The following is a 22,653-nucleotide window of genomic DNA, read 5'->3' as shown; positions in this document are numbered from 1 at the left end:
GACGGTGCTGGACTGTAGCACCATGCAGATTCTCGCTAGGATTGTGATCAGGGATTTGACTTGGCCATTCTAGAATATCCATGTTACTGCTTTACACTGCTGTTGGTAGGTAATCCCTTCCAAGTCTCAACAAACAACAACAGGTTTTCTCATTATGTTGCATAGAATTTATATCAGTTCATGCTTCTTTTAATTCTAAACATAATGTCTAGTTCCAGCAGACAAAAATATCCCCACAGCATGATGTTCTAGGGATGGGGGTCTCTTTAGACATTGGCAGGCCAGAGCATTGTGGATTGGTCAAAAGCTCTGTTCTGGTCTCATGACCATAAAAAGCTTTCCCCCAAATCTAAAGATATTTCTGTACTTGCTTTAAAGTGGATCTTTCTAAAATAATGACTTATTGTGGGCTCCTATAAGACCCTTTCAAGAGAGTTCCATTATCAGCATCATAGTTGGCCCCACAAGACTTCCGTTTTAACATTCCATATGTTATCTTAATGCAGAGGAAGTAGATTGGGGCCCAAATAGAACGTTCAAGCATTGTTTTTGTTTTTATTGATGAAAGGGTCTATACCTGCGCCCCAATCCCAGCTATTGCATTTTGTGGATTTCTTGGGGGATAATGGCTAGACTGTGGTAGCCTTCCCCACACGTTAATATCTTCCTTGGATGCTTTGTTGTGGGCACATTGTTGTGATGCTCAATTGGTATTAAAGCACATGTGTTCTTTTCTTCCTTCCCTTCAAGCATTTGCATCACCACACCTCTTTAGTCTTAATTATCAGTTATTTCACAACCTGACTGTGGACCTCTAGACAGGGTCATTTGTATCCAGAAAGAGACATCTTCATTAGCCTGGTTACATTTGCACAGTGCGACCATCGGTTTCCTGAAGGTTGAATATTGGTACTGTGCCCTCTGCACTGTATCCAAGTGTAGATCCCTGTGATCCCCCATGACCTGGTTGGTTTCATAGTCGAGAGCTTGGGTTTAGTTCTGCAGATATCACTTTCCATTTTTTCTATGTTCATGTGAATTTAAAGTATTTGATTAAAACTGTAAAATGAAAATCATCTGTATATGGATTATCACTGAATAGTACTGTATTCACAACATTTGAAGCATTTGTAAACATTCCTTTGGTTGTGCTACCAAAAAAGGGAAAAGTCAACAGTTTTGCTCTCTTAGGTCACCACATGATATATGATTAAGCTGCAGTCATCTCATTACATGTCTCCAAAATGGGATAATTCACAAAAACAGCCCAAACACTCTTACCCTCAGTCGCATGCTGTGGTGAGCAGCAAAAGCATGACTCAAACTTGGATTTAATGCTGCGAGTAACTTTTAAGAGTAGACCTATTGGACTGGAAGTATTGGCCTTTCGTTAGGTCTCTGGTGGGAGAGAGAGTGAGCGCGGGGCAGAGGAGGCGAGTGGGGGTGGCTGGCTGACTAATTGGGTGGCACTGTAGCCCCAGGAGGTGTAGATGGAGGGGGGGAGGTGTTCAGTCGTGGGCTGGCTGATGGCACTAAAACCCAGCAGGCCTGAGACACACTGTACCCCCCCCCCCCCCCCCCCCAAAGGCCAAATCCGAGCTCCCCCGGCTCCCTGTCACAAAGTGTATCCCACTTGGGACCCTCAGGTCACAGCCATTACTCACGCCGGGTCTATTTGTATGTTGAGACTTCTGTTGCATAATTCCTTTTTGGGACAAGTGGAAAAAAGCAAGTAATTGCTCCAAATAAATCAGTCTGGCCATGGGGCTCGGTAGTGGTGGTGGTGGGAGAAGCATTTGGGCCGCTCCTGACATGGATTTTGTAACCTGTTTCATAACCTCCTAACATGCTGACGATGGACCCAGAGCGAAATGTAAAATGGGCTAACGCACATGACAAGGCTCGTCACCGTCAAGTATGCCGATGACATCATGACTCAACTGTGCCGGAGTGAGGGGGTCGCAATATGGACACCCTTCTGTCCTGCTTCTGCAATCGACCCTGCAGCAAAGTTGGTGGCTCACTCCAGGTTCATTTCAGTGGTTTTCATCTGACGCCGGTGTCGTTCTGAGAATTTTTCTGTGACATTCATGTGACTATGTCTTTAAATGCGATGATTGCCTGGACGTTCTCTTAATTAGAGAGCTCTGGCACTTACTGCACATGATTATGGTGTTGGTATTTGAGTAACGAAGAAGCACTATTGTGGTTTCTCTTTGCACCTTGTTGGGATGACAGTCAGTCATTTGAAGACTTAATCCGGATTTTACACACAGTCTTTTCATCAGAATGGTGTATGTGTTTGTGTAGGTGTGTGATGTTAATCTTCACTAGCCTCACAATTTAAAGGGTAACAATAAATAATTACATTGTTTACATTTATTACAATTTAATACACATGTTGTAGCCTAACACCATAATGTATTACATGTATTAATGTAAATACAACATCTGTACAAATGTTAAGTGTTGTCCCATGACAACATATAACATGTTGAAAAAATATATTTTTCCATTGTCACCATTGGGCCATGAGCACCCTAGCTCTTGATAATGATCATCCATACCAGTAAATAGAAATGCATGTATAGACCTATCTGTTTTAAACGGGTGATGTATAGAACCTGTGGCCCATATTTGGCTAATATGACACTGCATGAACTGGTACTAGCTAGTTACAAGCATTAAGCTTTGGATGTTTGGATGACAGTTTCGTTTGTTTGGATGGCAAAGCTGATTTGTGTTTGGCATGCTCTTGCGATGCAATGATTATTTCCCACAGCCCAAGTGTGCATGCATGTGTTCATGTAATTTCCCTTAGTTTAGTCCCATCAGTATTCATGTTTTACCGTCAGGGCCCCTATCGTACCACGGGAGTGTTATCGGGTTTGATGTTAACTTGCTTATAATTCTAAAGGCTTTAATGAACCGAGACAAGTCCAGTCCTTTTGCAGTTGGCAAAGGATATGCAAACAAGTGTTGTGTTTTTGTTTTTGAACTCAGGAAGACACTGATATTTGCTCAGAGCAAATGGATGACTGGCTTCGAAAAGTGCACCCCCTCACATCTCCAACTCTCGCCCTCCCTCACCCAATGCCTGAGGCCTCTCCCACTGCATAGGTCTTCAAAGATGTGCATAAATGTTCTTTGCCACGAGGGCTCTGAGTGGATGACGTCTCACCGCATTGCTAAATGATGCAGGTCAGTAGCTAGTCACTGTGACAAATGCGTGCTGACGGCTGGATCTGCTGAGCGGCGAGCGCGGTGAGTGGGCGACCACTGGCATCATCTCCAGCAGATGGCGCTGTCTGTGGAGACACCCTCGTGGCTCTTGTTGCCCCATTGGACAGGTCTGACCGCCGCTAACCACACAAGGCCCCCCCCCCCCCCCAGTTCTTGATGCTCTCTGCTGAGCTAACCGTGGTCCTCCTGTATTTCTCTGTCTATGGTCAGCAAGACCTAGAGTTTCTGTCTGCCAGATCATGGAGGGACCTTCTGCGGCCGGAGTCTTTTGTTTTGGCAAGTCACTACATGCTGCAGCTAGTGAGTGTGAACAGCACACCTCCCTGCTTTCTCTGGAGGTGCCGTACCCTGGACTCCACGTATTTCAGTGAATGCCAAACCTTCCTAGACACATTTCCAGGGTGTCTTTGTGCATGGTGTCTCTTTTGAGAGGAAGCAGCAGGCCTTGTACACCAACTCAATGTCAGGTCTGACAGCATGCCATGCATTAACCCATGCAGTAATTTAGGAGCACTCACTCTGAAGTAACGTCTTGTGTCAGGCAAAGTCCACCTCCAGATTTTAAAAGCACTAGCATGCCCTCACCTTTGAGTACACCCCTGACGCAGTGCACTCATCACATGTATGTCATATGTCATGTCATGCATCAACAAGAGCCTTATAAAATATGGATGTACCGTGCAGCTCTGAAAACATACTGTTCATGTCTCGGAGGCTGTGCTGCCTCCCCAAAGTCCACCTCACCCCACCCCACTGCATTAGGCTCGGGCTTAATGGCATGTCCCCTGTGTGCCAGTCCCACATGGCACACGCACACCATGTTCCCCTTTTTTTGGGGCCAGACCTGTACCACTCTGCCTGAATCGCACTTGACTGTGTCTGTCCGTGGGACAAAACAGCATTAATGACGGCGTCTGGATGGGCAAATGGAACGGGCCTTTCTCATGAATGATGCAGGGGCACATTTTCGAGTGTCTGAAAGGCTAAGTGGCTGGGAAATGGGTTAAAATGTGTGTTTGTTTTCAGGATTGCGGATTGGCGATTGTATAACGAGGCTTGCTGCAGATGTCTTTCGTAATGTTTTCACCTAAGCAGCTCTCGAGCTTGTGACCCAGTCTTGTATTATATCCCACAAGAAGCTGCCATAATGCACACAGACGGACATAGAGGGATTTTGGACATTGGGGATGCTCGTTATAAAACTTTTTTCGTTCCTAGTTTCCGTTTCATTTGATAATTTGACATGCTTTTCAAACTAATAATGTTAAAGGCTTTATTAGCTGCACTTTATTAACTGCTCTAGTCTTTCATTATTATTCTGCCTTACTCTCACAGTGTACTAGTGCGTACACACACACACACACGCATCCATGCATGCTTACTCACTGAATGCTGGCCATCCTGTTCTTCATTGCACACGTTGAAGGCACCGGAGGCTGCACTAGCATCTGGGGTTTTTTTTTATTGCGCTCCTCAGCGATTGGCTGATTGCAGATTCCCTGGGAGCCATTGTTCTGTTGAAGCCAGGAAGGCCATCTGCTCCTGCCTCGTCTGTCTTTTTACAAGCTGGCTGCTCACTGGCCCCGGTACTGTCCATCCATCCAGACCTCTTCCCATCTCCCACTGCTGCGTCTGATGGGTTTCGAGTGCTATCTCTGATGTGAGTGCCGTAGCTCACGTTCTCGTGTCAGCACCAGGCACTGCTCTAGGAACGACCCACCCTGTGTCAGCATCCCATATCTACACACCTCCGACACAACTGTTCAAGGTCCATTGGTCGATCGGTTACAAATGGAGAGATGGAAGTAGACTCAGCCTAAGAGTGGGTCTTGTCGTGGAGCATGGCCTATTAATAGTGATATACCAGCGTGTGGGTGAGAGGCTCCTATAACGTGAGGATGCAAAAAAAAAGTCATGAATAGAAATCGACTGGCAGATATATCTGATTTGTGAGCGCATGTGCGTCGTGTTTGGAAAGCGATAGTCTCGCTGTAGTAAATCTCTGTGTGTAGGACACTTTGCTTCTTAGCCTGCTGCAATGGTGGTGGGAATTAGGGTTATGGATAAATTGGAGGTGAGCACAGGTCACGTGGGCAACCAGGCTTTTGATCAATAAACCCTTTTTCAAGGCAGATCAAACGCTGGATTGTGAAGGCTGTGTTGCGTGGGTCGATGGAGGCCCATGTTTCCTGGCTGCCCTTTGAACACCGCAGCATTCTAATTGTACTTAGATTTCTTGGCCGGTTGCTGCTGGATATCCGCAATCTACGCAATAAAATGCATGGTTGGTTAACCCAGGGAATCCATGAGTTAATGCAAATATGTATACAACTCTGGTCAACGAACCAGTGACAACGGCACTGCTTTGAAGCCTGGAGCGCCAATCAAACCCATTCATCCCCATTCTCCTTATTCGTAAGATCTGAACACATTTTTCTATGCATACCGGAAATAGACCTTGCATTGAGAACAAGAATAGTTTTTTTTTTTTTTTTATTACCCAGAGCTTGTTTGAGAGCCCGCAGTGTCTTATTAACAAGGGTACACCTTTAGTTATTAATGATTTAAAGATAGTATAGTTATTAAAATGGAATACTTGGTGAAATTGAACACAAAACAGAAAATGCATTAGAGCACTATACTGTAACTGCCATGAGTCTTCATATCTTCTGTGGCGATGAGGCCTTATATGACTGTATACTGTTCTGATAAAGAGGATGTAGTGCTACGTAGTTGGCATCCTTCTGTTGGGACACCTGGGCAGGAGTGCTGCTGACACCTTGCAGCCCTGATTAATAAAGATCAGAGATATGGGAGTTAGGTGCGCTTGGAAGTCAGACAGAATAAGGGGAAGAGTAATGAAATAATGTTTGAAGTAAAAAAAAAAAAAAAAGATGGCATGCTAACCACTCAGCCCGGCAGGTGCAGGCTGGTTTGTGGGGCATATGTGCGCTTTGTTCACTCAATGGGAACATTTTAATTTGACTGAGCAGTGTTTTTCTGAAAACACAGCTCTGATCTGTTACCCCGGAGTGCCGCAGGTAATATGGGTCGTTGCTCATCTATTATATCTTTTTTTAATGTGACATAGAAATTTCAGGGTTGAAAAAAAATATTCAACTGAGATTGCTATCAGGCAATCAAAACATTCAACTTGTATCAGGATACAGGGATACAGCCTGTGGTTTCACTATTCAAGGTACAGCTAAACTTACAGTGGGATGGCCATCAAGAGACTCCGTATTAAAACAGTATTGCTCTTAAATGAGTGCTTTCAATCCAAGCAGTTCTGAGTAGACCATCTCCTAAACTAAATGGATTCTGGATCCTGTACATTAAGAAACATTAAACCTCCATGGTAGAAATGTGCCCTGCATTCTAAACGTGCTGCTCCCCACGTTAGCATCTGAGGTGGAACAGCATGAGGTTAATGATCAGAGGCAACCTCTTCAAGAGCTTTCACCATGGAACCCTTTCATGTAGCTGTTGTTTTATTTCCCCATCAGTCGTGAAACGGTGAGAGGATGCAGTCCTCGTCTGCTGACGGGGTGACCATTTAATTGAAATGGAAAACATTGTCAGGCGAATGAGAAATGTTTCGCAGACAAGGCGAGGTTCCCCAATTGAACAGATTGTAGTTGTCCTCCGTGCCGACAATGCTGCGGTTCTAAATTTAGTGCTGAGATGACTTCAGTGTTTTTGTTGCTGGGTTTTGTCAGCATGTCAGTCCTCCTCCTCCTCCTCCTCCTCCTCCTCCTCCCCCTCCTCACCCTCCTCCTCTTCCTCCTCACCCTCCTCCTCCACATCCACCCCGTCCCTGAAAAAGTCTCTTGTGAGCCCTGTGCAGTAGGAATGCGATGCAGTTTTGTTTTCTAGTTCACGTCAATCAACACTAAACCCAGGGCTGTAGTAGACTTTCATGCAGACAGCACAGATTTTTTATTTTTGCACACCACCATCTGTGAATATTTCATACAAACTCATTGGCATTTTTTAAGGTCAGAATTACTGCGATGTCATCTTGAGTGTTAGTCTTGGGGAATGCATATTCACAGGAGGTGAGTGACATAAAATAAGTATGACATCTCATCTGAAAATAGTGGCACAAATTTGACAATAAAAAACGTAGCCACAAAAAAGATGCTTTTTGCCTCTTCCTCTCATCTGAAACCTGTCACTTTTGAGTTGGGATTATATGCTTACGATGTTGTTAGATGTTCCAGAGTCGATAGAGCACGGTTGGCAATGTGACGTGTGCAGTGGGCTCTATCTTCAAGAAAAATCGTGAGTTGTGAAGCAGTGTCACTTCTGATGAGGCAGATGAGGCAGATGTCACTGAAACGGCCGCGTCCTGATTCTCCGGTGGCTGGCGGTGATGTAAAATAAGACCACGGCATTGGTTTGGCACCCCCCACCCCTACCCTCACTGCCACCCCCACCTCACCCCAACACACACACACACACACACACACACCAGTCCCGCCTTTGGTGTGTTGTCTCCCAGACTCTCACCCTGGCCTGTGAGTGACAGCTTCAGCCATGAGCACCTCATGACTAGAGTTAGCTACCCCCTGCTTCCTGCCATCACCCAGGAACAGTGCTGAGGAGATATTTTTGTGAGAAACCGGCGGATGACGTGCTGTCTGTTTGATGTCTAAAATAGGAGTCCGATCAAATAACTCGAGGCGCAGATTAGTTTTTAGCACCTTCGACGTGGTGCTTGAAAAATGTGCTCTTTGTGGTGTTGCATGGTCTATAATGGGCTTCGTTGCCAGAGACTATCCTTATTTAGCCTCGGCGCTTATTGTAGGTTTTTGACCACATTTGTTTACTGCTGTCTAATAACTGCCTAGTGCTGCAGTAAACCCACGATGCCCAGTAATGGGTGAGAATGGGGCATGTTTTTGTGGCACTGATTGCTACCAGAGCCACCATTTTAAAATGCTTCTTTTTTTTTTTTAGCCCGGTCCCTCAGTCTCTGATCTCTTATTCTTTCTCTCTTTTTCTCTTTTTTTTTTTTTTGAAGGTACAAATCCTCTCTGAAAGTAAAGGGCATCTCTGGCTATTATGTCTGTCTTTTTCTCAAATCAGAGCGATCTTGCTGAACAAAGGGCACCTCACAAACATGGTTAGTGGTTTTAATGAAGTGACTGCAGTCCCCTCCATCTGAACCTTGTGACCTATATACTGGACGAGTCCTGGGCTTAAACAATAGGCAGGGAGTGGAGGGGAGTGCACTGATGCTTCCCTAATGACCTTCACAGCTCATCCCAGTCCTCTCTCTCTCACTTACTTTCTCTCTCTCACTCTCACTCTCACTCTCACTCTCACCACCCTTCCCTTCTCCTACTATCATGTAAAGGGGAGAAGCTTTAATGTCCTATATGGTTGGAAATCACATCCAGAACACGCCTGTTGCCAGCCCAGGATTTGAAAATGCTTGTGAGTGTGTCTGTCTTTCAGGTTGCCACCCTGCTTGTGTCTGGCCGTGTGCTTGCGCCTCTATGCTGTTCAATATTTACCATTTGTTTGGGATTAGTGAATCATGATCTGCTAAATTACTCCGCTTTTCATATCTGCTGCCACTCTTTGGAGGCTGCTGTTATTTTTTTTTTTCTTCTCCCCTGGCAGTCGTGGATCACCCCGACAGTTTCTTGATTCCCTCCAGTTTCATCTCACACAGCTTATTTTTAACCCACTCCGAGACCAAACGGCAGCTGAGCGCTTTGTTGCCTCGCCCGACGTGCAGAGGTAGACAAGGATACTTTGCACAACAATGGACGAATGTTCAGAATATGATTTCAAGAGGCCTTGAGCAAGTGTGTGTGTGTGTGTGTGTGGGGGGGGGGGGACTGGCTTTGTTATCAATCATTCAAGTTTGTCTTTTGCAACAGGAGAAGTTGTCTTTCCTGGTCCCACGTCTCTGGGTGTTGTTGCTGTTCATTTATCTAGGGGTGTCTGAATGCTAATTAGGATGCTGCTCTTTAGAGGCCTCCCAAAGCCAGGCAAAACATGCAAGCTACTCCGCTATCAGAGCAACAGAAGAAATGGTGCCTGAAGAGCGAGAGAGAGAGAGTGAGTGAGAGAGAACTTCAAGAGCAGGTGAAGGCACAGACATGCTCTCAGACTGCGAAAGCAAACCCTCATCGTACTGGAGCAGACTACTATTTATCTGATTGGCTTCTGGATTATTTTTAGTTTGTGCCACCACACAGTTTTCAAAGGTCAGTTCCGTGTGTGTGTGTGTGTGTGTGTGTGTGTGTGTGTGTGTGTGGACTCCTGCTTTGCTTTCACTTGACTTGATGCTGATCCTATCTGTCTGACCTTAGCAAGCAAAAGGGACCCGTCTGATTATCTTAACAACATCTGGACGCGTGGTGAGATTGATGAGTGCTGGAGGGCTGGCTTAGTAATTGCAGTGTAAACAAAGTGCTCCTGGTCTGCGCAGTGGGATGCAGTTCTGCAGGACCGAGGCGTCTGAGACCTCAGCCACACTGCTGAAGAGGTCAGCGATAGACGGGAGAGAGGCCACGCAGCTTCTGCCGTCTAAAGGCAAACATAAAAACACTCATCTGATCTTATCCTCCGCACTCGACTCAGTGTGAGGCTTTTTCTCCCCACCTGCCTTGCAGATGACACTCCTGCTTAATCGTGTGATCTTGCGTGGTGCTCCAGGTCGTCTCTTTCTCTCTCTCTTTCTCTCTCTCTCTCTCTCTCTCTCTCTCTCTTTCTCTTTCTCTTTCTCTCCTCCTCTCCTCCTCTCCTCCTCTCCTCCTCTCTTGTTCTCTATCTCTCTCTCTCCCACACACACACAAACACATGCACGCACGCACCCTGCCACCTTAATGTTTGCTCTTGATCTTTTTCACACTCTCATCCTTTTTCTCTTCCGTTTTCAATCACTTTCTCTCGGCCTGTCTCCTCGCTCACCTTGTGTCTGCGACTTGTTTTCTCCTTGAGTGTCCTCTGACACACGAGGCGTGTGAGGCGAGGCGAGGTGCGGCGCGGTGCGGGGCGCTGGTGTGCTGACGCAGGCATGGTCATCCTGCTCATGGCTGCGGCTCCCCCTGGGCCCTGAGATGAATGGTCCCTGCAGGAAGAGGAGACAGCGCCGCACTCAACTGCTCTCTTTTTTTTATTTTTTCTCTCTTGCTCTCCTTCTCGCTCTCTCTTTTTTTTTTTTCTCTCTCCTCATCCATCGCTCCCTTTCTCCTCCCTGTCACGATTAGTTCGCCCTCCATCGGTCCCCTGGCCACGGATAAATCTGTTTGTCGCTACGCCCGCTATTGGGGTTGTGGGGTGGCAGCCTTCGTCTGCACAGGGATAAAATCCACACTGATGTTCCTGAGCAGACATTCCTGCTTGGAGTTGAAATCTTTTGATGTTCTAATTACTTTGGAAGGTACCGGGCACAGAAGTGGAGTGGCTTTGCATGAGCCTGACTCAAAGAGGAACATAAGCATCCAGCTTTTCTAAAAGCATTCTGTGTGTGTGTGTGTGTGTGTGTGTGTGTGTGGCTCATGGAACAGAAGGGTCTGGTGCAGTAGAGTGGGCTCCCCACCCCTCACGTGTGAGTGGCTGTGACTAATAAAGAGCTCTGGGCGCTCAGGCCCTCGTTCAGGGGGTGGCCATTATTTGAGGGACAGAGTGCCTAGGATGGGGAATGAATTGGTCTGCTGCTCATGAAGGTTTTCCGTAGATACAAAGCGCCCTTTTGTTTTAAACAGGAACAGGCTGTCACCTAGGTTACTCATCAAGTGAAGCAGGAGAAAATCCACCGCAGTGATGATGATTATACATTTCTAATCAAATCATTTTAAAACAAGCCTGTAATTAAACCCACTAGAAATGTTCGCTTACACTTTAATAAACTGTAATGTGCTGTTGAGATGTGTACTCCAGCCTACAGTATTCAAAGCCCCCTTGATACTAAAATTGGTTGAGTATAATTGTTCTTGGAGAGAGGAGGCCTGTGAAGCATGGATTAAGGATGGCAAATATAAGCAGTAGTTGTCCTTTGCCAAGATACACTCTTTAAAGTTAATGCATTTTTGGCTGATGGGGGCTTTAGTTCCTTGGTTTCCCCCCCTCAGTCTGCTGTGCCAGGGAGAAGGCATTGCAACAAAGAAGCCAGAGTTAAAAATATGAACCCCTTTGATCTCTGTGACGGATACTCTGTGCTAATGCTGGTACTGTACTGTATCTTGTGGCCCGGTCCTCTCTGCAGGCTCTCCTCCTGGAGAACAGAACAGCGGCGCTCTGCATCGGGTCACCTGACCAGGGAGGGAGTGGGTGTTGGGAGTTGTGTGTCACTGTTCAAAGTAGCTGTTGGTGCAAGGCTTGATTGCATCCTGTTTTAGCAGTAGCCGAAACGGCAGAAGCTCAGCATCTTAAAAGCCTTTCCCCCTGTCTCCGCACCGAAGGCCCAGCTGGCGGAGTTGTGTAATGTTTGTGCTAATCAGTAATAATTTAACACGGGGGGGGCGAGTAAATAAGACAAATATGCCGAGACATTTCCAGGCTTGATTTGCAGAAACTAGCAGCGACATACTGCACCAAAAAAAAAAAAAAGAAACAAAATACCCTCCTCTTCCTTGCACCCCCACCTCCCCCCCCCCCTTCCTCGTTTAGCAAATGGAGAGCAAGTAGACGAGAGCCCGGGGCTGAGGCAGGGAGCGGTGTGGTGCAGGGCGGCGAGACGAGGCGCGCCCACAAAGAGACAGGGCCACAGCTGCCGCTGCTACAGCTCCATCGCCAGAGCTGGGCAACCACTCAGCCAAGGGTGCAACAGCAGGGACAAAATGGGCCCCTGTCTCCCCCTAAAAACACACACACAAACACACACACACATGCAGAATGAGTGCACTGGATGGAATGAGGAGTCCTACAGTCATGATGTGAAGCTGCTGAAGCTAGTCATGTGGGAGGAGATTTTTAGTGCTTTGTTTGCAGGATTGATGATTACTAAAGACTGTATGGACTTCCCGAATACAGTATGATACTGTTCTCTTGTGTAACGGTCATCACAGTTGCTAAGAGCTAACTTGTACGCCCTGTCTTTCTGCTTGCTCATATATTGAAAACTTTTGACACTGTAACCTGATTTCATAAGACAATCTGGGATCCCCGATCGAGTGCATATTGGCTTAGCTTTGAGGTATAAGCTGTGAAATTCCTTCATGCTGGCTGGCTCCAGGCCGTTGCTGGTAGAGCAGTGTTGCGTTGTGTGGCGTGGGCTTGGCGGACGGCGAACGCCTGTGCTCGGCACTGTTTGCTCCCGCTGTTGGGGCGTTTCGGCAGCTCAGTGTGGAGGCGCTGGCACAGTCGGACGTGATGGACAGGCCTCTTTATTTGCCCTACGCAGCAACACTAAACCCTGCTGGGCCTGCAGAATGCTAGCCACAGCAAATCAATGGCAATTTAGCTTTCTGCAAAGATCACAGTGACTGCACTGCCTGATGTCTACAGGCCTGTAGACCCCCCCCCCTTTTTTTCTATGTGTGTGTGTGTGTGTGTGTGTGTATGTATTTATCAGATGTATTGTCACCATAATAACCCCTCTGAGCCTGTGTCACATTTGGTTAAGTAAGCGTATGCTCGTATCAAGCCCGCCGTTCCCTCCCCTCATGGGCTGACGCCTACATAGGAAGCAGTGGCACGTCCCTAGTTGTTTCACTCAGATGATGAAGACCTTATTTCTCTCTGCTGCTTAACCACTCACATAATACTACTATTCAGCTTGCTCTTCTCCAGAAAATGGCTGCAGTTCTGGGTGAACAAAAATTAAGCGATGTTGCTTTTCTGGGTGAACGGCAAGAGTTAAAAGAAAGGCACATTGTCACATAAATAGCTTTAATTAAACAATTAGTCCTGAATTAAGCTCAATCCTCAAAAGAGTTGGAAGCAAGTCATCTTGTGCAAAATAAAGAATTAAATAAAAATGGCAATTATAATTAATATGTAAATTTGCTTTCACAGTGCAAAATCTTCTCTTTTAAGCGTTAAGTCTTCAAATTTTGTTCCTCACAAGCTACAACTGAAACTTGTGTCAGTTCTATTTTGTGAAACTTCTGGCAGTTTCCAAAACCATATAAAAAGTTTGCAGTTTCATAGTCTTTTTTTTCTGCTGACTATGTTAACCAGTTAAATCAACCATAGGTTGTGTCTGTGTGTCTGTGTGTGTATCAGCTGTGATGGATTTCAAAGGCTCCATAATGGGTGGATCCATGTGGAAGATGGTGTGGGGGTGTATGTGGAGTCAAGAAAAATATTTTGCTGCTGTGTTCCATTTCTATGTCTGGGGAAATGCAGACGATAATGAACTAACCGCTACTGACCCACTGCCTTTATTTTAGTCTTTGTGGATGGTGTTTTATAAACAGTGCTGTTGTTGTGTTTGTCACTTGTCACATTAGAAATACATTTCGCTTTTTGGTTGCCCAGCTCTATTGCCAGATTGGTGAATGCCTTTAAGCAGGCACTGATGCAGAGCTGATGTCCTGCAAGGAGGCCTGCTGGGTGGAGCTGTGGATCGCCCTCCCCCTGATGACACGCGCTCTCCCTTTCTCACTGCTCCCAGTCAGCGGGTGACCAAACATGTTTAAGATGATGTCTGTATCTGGCTGGCTGTGAGGGGGAATGGAAGTGCGTGGGTGGGTATGCATGTGGCCATTCCAGCGAGTTACACGGGCCGTGGAAATATTTCTGCGGACAGGGCAGCCCTCCTCTGTGATCTTGGTGGCGGTGTGAAAAAGGCCCCACCATGGCAGGCAGGGGTCTGGTGAGAAGGGGGGGGGGGGGTTGGGGGGGGCGCGCTCGGCAGTAATTGTCAAATTGATCATCCCCAATCTCCTAACAGCATGTGGGGGCGAAGGAGAATCTCAAGCTGCAGCAGTCAGATGAATCTGATTTCCTCCGTTGATGTGCCCCCCCCCCCCCCCCCCCTCTCCAGAACATGGCGAGAGTGTGAATCCTGCTTCTCGCTTGTCAACAGCAGAAACGGACCGCGGGGCTCGGGGGACGGGACCGCGCTGCTGTGTTCTATGCTGAGTGACACGTCTGCTGTGCCGCTCGCCCCCCTGGAGGCTCTCCCAGTGGCCCCTGGCCTCCGCTTGGGTTCCGTTTTCCGTCTCCTCTGCGTGCGGTCGACAGGCTGACTCGCGGTCCAGTTGTGATGTCGGAGGGCTTCTTCTCTAAAAGCCGACGAGAGCCCTCTCTCTCTCTTTGCGCTCATCACCAGACCTGTTCCACAACGACGCCACGAGCCAGAAGGCCTCTGGGTGCTTTTACTCCGTGTCCAAACAAGCATGCGATGTTGGGGTATTTTTCTCCCCTCCGTCGCTGCGCCTCTGGATGTTTTGGCTGCCAGCGACGCTGGTTAGTCTGGTCCAAATGTCCTCTCGTCGCTTTGTTTAGGACCCAGAACTGTGGAAGGCAGGAGCGAGTTGTAAGCCTCACTATTCGCGTGACTAGTGCCTGGCATTTGTACCCAAAGAGTCGGGTCGAATTAAAAAAAAAAACGATACATCATCGCTCCCACGTACGCACCCCCCGGCCTCGCCGTGTGCACTCTCGCCAAACAAGTGAACATGCATTGTTCAGTCATTAACGGAACTTAATTTTTTTCCCTTCAAACCACGCATTTGCAAACAGTTTGCCTTTCATTTTACCTTCAGTTCAGCGCATGCCTTCCATTGGCCAACAAAAGCAGTGATGTCGGAGTTCCTCACCCCATCAACCCCCACCCTGGTCAGATGCTGAGTGACTTCTTCAGACGCCCCAGACCATATCCTACCCTTCTGGCCTGCAGCTGGAGTCTAGTCATCCTGCCGCTTGGCTAACCTGCCACGCTGCTCTCTGCCGTCTTCGTCTCTGCTCTGCCGCATGTCACTCCTGCCTGAGCAAGGCCTTCGCTCATTATTAACGGACTCCCGACTTGTTGCCTGACTGAAAGCAATTTAAATTAAACTGATTATTGTTTTTACCCCCCCCCCTGAGGTATTCACGCCGCCACTTACGACATCCTCGACAGGAAGGGGCGGGGCGGAGAGGTGTACGCTCTGTGACGAGACAAAGAATTATCCTTCACAAAAAACCAAGACGTCTTCTAATGGGATTTGGCATCTGATTACGGCCATATTTGGACATAGCCCGCATAATTCGCATCAAGTCTTGACTTGAGATTGAACCTGTGATGTGAGCATGACCTTGCTCTCCTCCTTCACTGTATGAGTCACCGTGATGCCGGAAGAGGACAGCGGAGGACATGGCTCCATGAGCGAGTCTTGCTGACAAACATGTCTACAAACAAGAGCCAGAGCATTCTTGTTCCCACTCTCTCAACTGAGTCACCTATGGGGTTGGCATTGGAACAATGAACAGGCATCATGTCTGTTATTGTTCTGGGCGAGGATGGCTGTGTTTTGAATGGCTATACATAGTATTTAATATGATCGTTTAGGTGGTGGTGTAGTGCTTCTTTCTGCCCTCTAGTCGAGGTCTGGATCTTCATTATGTGGTCAGTTGTGTAGTGAGTTCCATGCCCTTACCCTTCATAATTCCATCCTTTGCTTGGTAAAGGCAAATGTTGGGCAGAAGGGACCTATTGTACACACTATGGTCTCTCTCTCACACACACACACACACACACACACACACACACACACACACACACACACACACACACACACACCCTCTATTACTCTCCATCATTCATCGGCCCATGAGGCATCCCACTCCACTCAGCCTCATCTCTCCGTCTAGCAGCTGGAGATTATGGGTGTAAACAGAGGAAGCTCTGGAAGCCATAAAAGTGGGCCTCAGTAGAAGAGTGGGAGTTGCCCCCCCCCCCCCCCCCCCCCCCCCCCCCTCGCTGCACTCCCAGCCCGCTGCTGGAGCTCATAAAAGCCCCTGATTAAAAAGGGTTCCAGCAGAGCCATCGTGGCGGTTCCACTGCTGCAATGTGGTATGCTGCAGAACAGGGTCAGGAGGCCCACTGGACCTTACTTCTGACTTTTGGCGGCCAACATTTCAGAGCCTCTACCGACTTTTGGCAAACGCCTTACAGACTCCATTTTCCCCTCTCCTTGTGATGAGACGTTTGTTTGTTTGTGTTTTATTATGAACTAAAGAGAAGCAAATATATGAAGATAAATATTTAGTCTGAAACTGAAACAACATAGATGCGTGTACTGAAAAACCAGCGCTGTGTGTGTGTGGTTGTGAGAGGAACTCTGGTATTGATCTTTTGTTTCTCTCTCCCGTCATGGTCATTCTGGGCACCCTCTGTAGGAGTAAACAGGACCTTGTGAACAGGTGGCTGGTTGTGGTGAGTATTCCCCCGTGTGCCTCTGAGCCTTTTCACTCGCCTGATTGTTTGGTCTGCTGTGGAGGACACGCCTCCTGTTGTCTGGACCACAAATGGCGCGCGGAGGCTGAGTGAGTCGTCTGGGCCGGCATCTCTCCGCAGGTCCCTCTCTGCTCTCCGCTGATGGCCGGCCTGCCGCTGATGAAGGATGCTTTGGCCAATTAGCCAGCCAATGAGCTGAGACTGGCCGTGCCACTTCATGCCCAGACGCTCTCTTTTCATCAGAGTGTGGATCTACTTAAGCGGCTGTCTCACACACACACACACACTCACACACACACACTCACACTCACACCCAGTGGCTAATGTGGAGTGCCTTGATTGATTGCCTCGTGATGCCTGTTTGTCACCCGTCATTGCTAACTGACGTTTTAGCGTTTTGATTTTGATGCCAATAAATGACTTTCTCCCTCCATCTCCCCTGCTGACTTGTTTCCCTCTTCTCACTTTTCTTCTGTTCTGTCATTCTTTTACTCTCTTTCTCACTTTCTCTCTCTTTCTTTCTCTCTCCTCCCAAATTCTCTTTCTCACTTTCTCTCTCTCTCTCTCTCTCTCTCTCTCTCTCTCTCTCTCTCTCTCTCTCTCTCCTCCCAAATTGTTTACTTGGGGAAGCTAGGCCTGGGAGTACTTCTTCTGGTCCTTTGATGTGCTGTGATCTGGAGAGGATGGAAATGGGCACTGACCTTTGACCTGTGCTGTGCTCAGCATGCCTGTCTGGCCTGTCCCGACTCCCTCGTCTCTGGCTCGGGCTTTTGATGGCCAGCAGATAGTGATCTGGACGCGCAGCCCCCTGCCAGTCTGCCATGGCTCTGACCAATAACCTTAGTGGTGAGCGCAGTGTAGAGCTGCACGATTTGGGGAAAATATCTAGTTGCAATGACATATATTGCGATTACGATTTGATATGATTTTTGAACGTGAATGATCTGATTCAGTTGAATATTCCAAATGTCTCTTTATTTGGTGAGCACGGCCAGTGCACAAGAAGCACAGCACCCCTGACTGACTGTGAAGCTCACCAATCAGAATTTCTGTGCCCGGCACGCACTACGCACCAGAACTGGCACAGTCAAGGAGGTGACATGAATATGAAAGTCGTAAATGTGACAGAATTAACTGTGCACGATTATTTGAATTTGTTTTTGTGGTTAGGTAATAGCATTGGTTCATATTGCGATTGCCATAATCGTGCAGCCCTAGCGCAGTGGCCACTCCCTTAGACCATCTTCTCTTTTCTGGCCGTCTCTTCCTCTGATGTCATCTGTTAGACTGACTCACATCCTGCTGCTGTGCTCCACTCAGCACTCTGCCCAGTTAGCCTACATGCAGTATGAGACAGTTGCGCCAGGAAGAATTATTTTTGTGGAAAATGGAGGGTCTCTCTCTCTCTCTCCTCTCTCTCTCTCGCCATACAGTATGCCCCATCCCCCCCTTCACATCTGCGCAGTGTGCACTGTGCTGTCAACTTCTCCTCGTGCCCAGTGAGCTGCGCTAACAGGCCGGTCCCCACTGGACATCCAGCGGCGGCACCTCACTTACAGTGTGTGTCCTATATTCCCCACTAAAGCCATGAGCCAATCCGGAGGGGCGTGGGTGGGGATGGACTGCTCATAGAGTCATGCAGGCTGCTTACATTCCCATCTATTTTTCATCTGTCTATAGATTTCATCCTGCAGTTGGAACAGCTGTCGAAATAAGGCATATTTTCCCTTTCAGCGTACAGTGCATTGCATTGTATAAGGGCCGTAAAATATTAATCAAAAGGTCGACCCTCTTGTCTCTGGTTTCACAGCCATGGCAGATCGAGCACACTGGATCTCTATCTTTTGACCACGTTCTGCTCATCTCTCCTTGTGAGAGCAGGGGAAACAGGGCTGACCAAGTTGCAGTCACAAGCTCTTGTTTGCCTCCCTTAGCTTGCATCTCATTGCAAACGCCGCTGCTTGTTTGGCAGCACAAATGAACACAAGTTAAGCAGTGTAAATTATTCATGTTGCACAACATTTTTTTTCACATGAGACAGAGGAGGTTGCACAGTGCTGTGCTTTCTTAGATTATGAACATTGGCTGTGGTAATACAATGATCTTACAAATTGGCTGCAGAATGGGATGTTTATGCCATGCTGTGAGCTGTCCTCTGTTTGGACTTAATCAGGCTTGCCAGCCTCAGACAACCTTAGCCTTGAAGTCAAGCATGCCTTTTCAGCATGGATATGATGCTAAATTTTCAGGATCCTGACATCAGTGAGCATATTTAATCCATAATGGACTTTGTAAACCAAGTGCTTCATCCACGCACGCACGCACGCACGCACACAGGTGAGCTTTTCACGGTTATGCCTCTACTGTGGCATGGAGGTATAGAGTGCATACTATGCATGTCCGCCTTTTTAAGCTTCCCCTGCAGTAGTGTGGTTCTCTCAGTAAACTACACAGCAGAGACCCACTTCCTGCTCTGCTTAGTATTCAGAAAGCATGAAGATGTGAAGATGTTGCTGTAAGGAGAAAATCTCTGAATGCTTGCTGCCAGCAAAGTCTATTCCCATTTACTAATTGATATTAATTGATTTAATTGTGTGTGCGTGCATGCGTGTGTGTGTGTGGTGCTCTACCAGGGGCTTTCCTTGATTGGGAGTCTTAATTGCAGATTGAGTGGTCCTTTGCGTGTCAGCAGCCAGGCCTGAAATCATGCCTGAGCAGTGAGGAGCAGGCTCCAGCATTAACACTTACTGTGCAAGCGCATTAACAATAACTGTGCAAGTGTGATTTCCCTCGAGTTGTTGTTTCCATTGGTTGTTTGTTTTCCTTTCTGTTGACTTGAGGAGGCAGATTTAAGTATAGTTTAGTTTATTAAGTTCATTTTTTTACAGGGACCCTGTACAAAACAAATTAATCACATGCAGTGGAGCGATGCTGCTTTGTACCGAATTTAGCTACTAGCCAATTTCCTTCTGGAGTCCCAGGGTACAGTAGGTGTGAGATGCAATTGAAATCTTGAAACCTGACACGCCCACGCACATCTCTCTCTCTCTCTCTCTCTCTCTCTCTCTCTCTCTCTCTCTCTCTCTCTCTCTCTCTCTCTCTCTCTCTCTCTCTCTCTCTCTCTCTCTCTCTCTCTCTCTCAAAATATTAATGCTGACCTCTCGCTCGCTCTCTGTGTGTGTAGCCGCTTCTGCTAATGGTTGTTCAGATGGAGCTCTAATGGCATTCCTCTTAGGCTGCTAGTCAAAGTCAAAGTCTGCTTTATTGTCAATTTCTTCACATGTCAAGACATACAAAGAGATCAAAATTACGTTTCCCACTATCCCACGGTGGAGACAAGACATATTTTACAATTAGGTCCACAGACAAACATAACATTCAAGTAAACAATATAAAAAGTAAAAATAAGAAGGCACATACAATGAAGAAATAAGAGCAGCAAAATTTGGGTTGAGATTGTGCAATTGTGCATACAGTAGACAGTCAATATAATAGTGCAAAAGTCAGGCCAATAAATGGCTGAGGTAGTTCTGTTTGACCTAAGTATGCAAGTGGCATAGTGGTGCAAGTTATGTAAGAGCAGCAGAAGTGCTATTGAAGCAGCTCAAGTGAGAGTGGACGCACCAGTGTGTTGTGCTCGTCTTGATTTTGACATTTTTGTCCATTTCCTTTTTCAGCTTGCCAGTCACAGGGTTTGTTTGTGTAGCTGCCAAATTTCATCTTTCTATTTTCTCAGGAAAATGAGTTGGAGGAGAAGTGAGGCGCGAGATCGTTTGGAGAGATCAGGCCAGGCAGCAGGGCACACACACACACACACACACGCGCGCACGCACACACCACTCTATTTCCAGACAGCGGATGTTCGACAAATGCTCTGTTTTTCTGGTCCACCAAAATTACAGTATGAGGGCAGAAATTGGCTTTCATGTTGATGTGTGTGTTTGTGCGTGTGTGTGTGTGCGTGCGTGTGTGTGTGTGTGCCTGCGTGTGTGTGTGTGCCTGTGTGTGTGTGTGTGCCTGTGTGTGCGTGCGTGTGTGTGCGTGCGTGTGTGTGTGTGCGTGTGTGTGCGTGTGTGTTGGCTTAAGTTCTCATGTGTGCCTGTGTGGCCACTTACGGCTTTAGATGCCCATGTATTGTGGGTAGGTAGAGGTTTATGGGCCCACATGTGTGCTTGAGTTGGGAGCTATAGGTTTAATCGATGCCCGCCTGGAGTATTCGCAAGTGCTGGGCAACTGTGGCTGTGTATCAGCACTGAAGTGTAATATAATCACCATATGGAGTCGGTGGGGGAGGCAGCGCACTCGCCTCCCCATGAATGAATGCATAAATGAATGAATAAACGGCTCCTCTTCAGCGCGTGTGCCTTATGTAAGGTAGACAGGCCGTGGGGAGATTAAGAGGAAAGCACATCAAACGGAGACAAGCAGAAAAATCGCTGATGCCTCAGGAATGTCCAGAGCATGCGGCTGCCTTCCGTGGGGCTCGTTCCTGGAGATTCCCCCCCCCCCCCCCCCCCCTCTCTCTTTGTTCATGCTGAATGGGCTGCCTTAAGCGCAGCTTTATTTCCTCCCGTACAGATGTTACAAAGAACATGCTATATTTATACTGTCCATACTGTCCATACATAAAGGCTAGCAGGCCACACACGGCCTTTTATACGACCCAGGCAGAGCACTCTACGCGAGCGAGCGACTGTGGATAAGCACTGACCCATGGCAGAGGGTGATGGGACCACGGGCAGGGAGGCCTTCAGCGAGCGCCCTGCGCAGAGTGCTGTGCTGGGCACTGAAGTGAAGTGAGGTCGTCCCCTCGGGGCAGTTTGTTGGAGTACAGTGGGGCAGGATGACGGGGCTAATGCCTTGGCAGCCTATCCGCAGCAGACGTCGAGGCCCTGAAGTGCTCCCCCCTACACATCAGGAGAGTCCGCTCTCAGCAGCTCCCTCGCTGGCGCACTCCACGGCCTGATCACCTGCGCGTCTGCGTGTTGGAGCTTTTGATTTGTCTGCTTCTCTTCCTCGCCACGTTGTAGCGTTTGGCTTTTCTCGGTGAGCCTGGAAGAAGATTGGTCGATATTTAATTTTTATGTTTTATTGGGATCAATGTGACGTATTGACATTTGAGAAATACGCGGTCTATGCTAAAGGTAGCCGTTTGACTACAGACTGAAGGACTGTGTGAAGGACCAAATGGGTTTATTGATGGTGAAGTCTGTCGAGACTCGAGACCCTCCAGACATGGACCATCACACACACACACACACACACACACACACACACACACACACACACCACACACACACACACACACACTCAAACCCTTCCTTGACATGCAAAAGAGTAAGTGGTGAGGAATCGGCAGTGAGCATGGCCTTCTCCCTGGAATTTTCACTGGCCCAGACATTCCTCTCGCAGGACTAGTTCAAGTCCATTACAGAGAGATTTGCACACCCACCCGCAAAATAAATACTCACTCACTCACACACACAAACAAACACACACACACACACACACACACACACACACATCCTTCCAGACTCCCTCACTCTCTCATTCTCTCTCTCTCTCTCTCTCTCTCTCTCTCTCTCTCTCTCTCACTGTCTGTGTCTTACACACACACACACTCATACACACGCATATAAATGTTTGTGTCAGGGTCTAAGCAGTTTGTCAGAGGTTAATGACTTGTGTAATTACTCAAGGGCTGAGGTCAGTAGACAACCTTGTGCCCTTGCATGGGCTGGTCTGCTCCTGGCCCTGGGGCCGTGTGGAGGTACCCGCAACGGCCTCTCCGCCTGGCTTCCCATCCCCACCCTACTCACCCAGATGTGGCGTGTGTGTGTGTGTGGGGCACACCCAGCCGCCCACCACTTCCTCGGTTCCCTCGTTCCTGTGTGACTCGAGGCCCGGTGAGGCGGTGTTGTTTGTGGCGGCGCTCCCGTCCTGCTCTGCTCTCCTCTGCATCCTGCCTGCAGATGGCCATGATGGGAGTGACGGCTTTAATTCATTACACAACCGTTCCTCCCGCCTGTGGCTCACTGCCTGAGGATGGGTTGCTCTCTCTC

The 22,653-nt window shown here is 47.8% G+C and overlaps 1 protein-coding gene across 4 annotated transcripts in view; it reads left to right on the top strand.

The window, feature by feature from the left end:
• The window catches only part of adarb1b (adenosine deaminase RNA specific B1b), a 109,496-nt gene that overhangs the window by 4,380 nt on the left and 82,463 nt on the right, over window positions 1-22,653 (top strand). The window contains exon 2 of one of the 4 annotated variants that reach the window (XM_042081627.1): window positions 16,534-16,570. The exons of the other annotated variants lie outside the window; for them this stretch is intronic. The gene's annotated coding sequence lies outside the window, so the exon portion shown is untranslated. The remainder of the gene's footprint in view (window positions 1-16,533; window positions 16,571-22,653) is intronic. 4 annotated transcript variants of the gene reach the window in all.

This window comes from Alosa sapidissima, chromosome 2, assembly GCF_018492685.1.
Source record: "Alosa sapidissima isolate fAloSap1 chromosome 2, fAloSap1.pri, whole genome shotgun sequence".
Taxonomy (NCBI): domain Eukaryota; kingdom Metazoa; phylum Chordata; class Actinopteri; order Clupeiformes; family Clupeidae; genus Alosa; species Alosa sapidissima.
Note: the sequence above shows the minus strand (reverse complement) of the source record. Positions and strands in the feature narration are given on the sequence as shown.